This window comes from Topomyia yanbarensis, chromosome 1 (assembly GCF_030247195.1).
Source record: "Topomyia yanbarensis strain Yona2022 chromosome 1, ASM3024719v1, whole genome shotgun sequence".
Lineage (NCBI taxonomy): Eukaryota > Metazoa > Arthropoda > Insecta > Diptera > Culicidae > Topomyia > Topomyia yanbarensis.
The window spans coordinates 213,097,838-213,100,489 of NC_080670.1; positions in this window are offsets into that span (position 1 = coordinate 213,097,838).

Consider the following 2,652-nt stretch of genomic DNA (forward strand, 5'->3'; position numbering starts at 1 on the left):
GACAATAGTCCAATGTTTTGTCTTGAAACTTTTTCAAATTTACTCTTACAATTTGCCTTAAAAATTGTGCTAAAAATGCCCTAAAATTGTAGTACAATTTGGAATTTGCTCTTAAAATAGTTCTAGGATAGATGATGTTCTAAAATCGACCGTTTGTACTAAAGTTTACATATAGTTTGTTCTAAAATTTGACCGGAAATAGGTTTTAATGTTAATCTGAAATTTGTCTAAAAAAATTTCCTCTATTGTTCGATAATTTGTCCAGGAAATTCATGAAATGGATGATTCACGTGCGTCGTTTAATTAATCGTAGCTTCATTTATCCACTTCGATCTTCCCGAATAAATCGATTCAAATACACGAATTGAATATTGAGAAATCCTAGGAAGGATTACCCACCAATCTATCATACACGCCAGTTCTGCATCCAATCCGACACAGCAGTCACAAATACTCAGACGGACACATAAACGAAGTCAGCCGATAAATCGACACACAATGACCCGCACTGCGATCCGCGTCCACAAACACTGCCATTAAGACAGTAGGCTACGCCTACGTGTGCATGGTTGCCGTTAGTTAGGGCTGATGTAGAGTATTAAAAACACAAAACATAAAAGGACCATAAGCCGTCTCGGTCTGCTCGATGCACCACTAGAGAGGCGTAATGCAATAACCATCTTAAAGCAATTGTAGGTCTATAAAACTGATGCACAAATATGCTTTGCAATACCGTCAAACCCGTCAAACTACGGGAGAGATAATCTACAATCAAATTTGTACTAAAAAAATTCCTAGAATGTTCGAAAATTTGCCTTAGAAATTTTCCTAGCTTTTTGTCCTAAGATTACCCTCAAATTTGTTCTAAAATTCGTTCCATATGTTACTCTAAACTTTTTCTTGCAATTTGTTATGAAATCAAATCAGCAAATTGTTTCAAAAATGGTACCAAAATTTTGTTCTAAAATGTTTCTTGAAATTTTGTCAAATTGTCCCATAATTTGTTCAGAAATTTTCACTGAAATATGTCTTATGATATTCTTTATTCTTCAAGCTTATAATTTGTGCTACAAATTCCCCAAAAATTGTGATTAAAATTTACGTTGAAATTTGTTCAATAAATGGTCCTAGAATTGGTGCTATAATGATGTTCTAAAATCTACCATCAGTTTGGTTGTTTTAAAACTTTACCTGAAGTAAGTTTATTAATAATATTAATATACCTATTTCAGGAGTAATATTAATCTGAAATTTGTACTACAAATTCTCCTCCATTGTCCTAAAATTTGTCCCGAAATTTGTTCTTAAATTTATTCTAAACTTTTTCCTAAAATTTATCTTAAATTTGCGCTTAAAATTGTCTCAAGAAATGTGTGGTGGAATGAAATTGGTTCTAAAATTTGCGCTATAATTTGTTCCAAAAACTGCTTTCAAATTTTCTTAACATTTCTTCTGAAATTTCTCTAAAATTTTGGGAAATACTTGCCCTCAATTTTTTCTATAATTTGTTCCAAGAATTCATCCTTTAGTTTTTCAAAATTTGCTCAAACATGTCTCCTGAAATGTTCTAAAAATCGTATTGTGCACTGTCCTATAAATTGTCCAAAAAACTTTTCTTAGAATTGGCATTAAAATATGACCGAAACTTGTTCTAAAATTTGTTCTAAAATGTACGAATACTTGCCGTGAAGTTTATTCTGGTTTATGTTCTAAAAGTTCTATAAGAATTGGTTCAATGTTTATCCTGGCATTTGTTCTATAAATTGTATATTTTCGTATATAAACAGTATTTCTAAAATTTATCCCAAAATCTATACTAACTTAGATACTAACTGATCTACCAAAATTTACCCTAAATATGGTCCCAACATAAGTCCTTAAATCTGTCCTAAAATTTTTCTATGAATTAGTTCGTAAAAAATTAAATTTATGCTAAATTTTTTTTTTTTTTTCGAGAGTTGTCCTACTGGAGCTGTAGAGCTAGGTTCTCGGAAGGGCTCCCCGTCAGAATCACATACTACAATTTGCAGACGAGACAGGCAATGTCGCCCAATAAAACACTGCAATAGGCCAATTGTAGCGGGCCGTGATTCTGAATGTGATATTCTTTGTACGGTTCAGGCATGTGCGGGCGTAGGGAGTCGGAATCGCGTGTATCATCGCGAAGGGCTCGAATATTTGTACGTTAATGTGCTCGATCGCGTATGCGTTTGTATGTCGCGTGTGCTAACGTGTAACTTCGCGTGCATAAATTCTATTTCATAACCGTGTGCCTTTCGCATATTCGCGTGTGTTCTAGAATGATCGCGCGCGGACCGTGAATCTGATACTTAATTTTTTGTGTACGGTTCAGATTCCAGAAGGAAGTGGGTTCTTCCATATCATTAGAGATGCCAATCATGTCGTCGTAGAACGCGTGGTCTAGTGGATATGAGCTTTATTTTTTTTTTATTGGTCCAACTGAATGTAAATTGCTAGAATAAAGGTTAAAGATTTCCGGACGTGACCGATTCATGATCGCGCATTTGCGGGTTGGCGTTTGAGATCGCGTTTGTAACTTCGTAAGTACTAAAACGTTCACACAATTGCCGCAGTGTTATCAAGTTTACGCGATCGCAGGCATAGGTGTGCGTAGATGATCGCGAAGGGCTT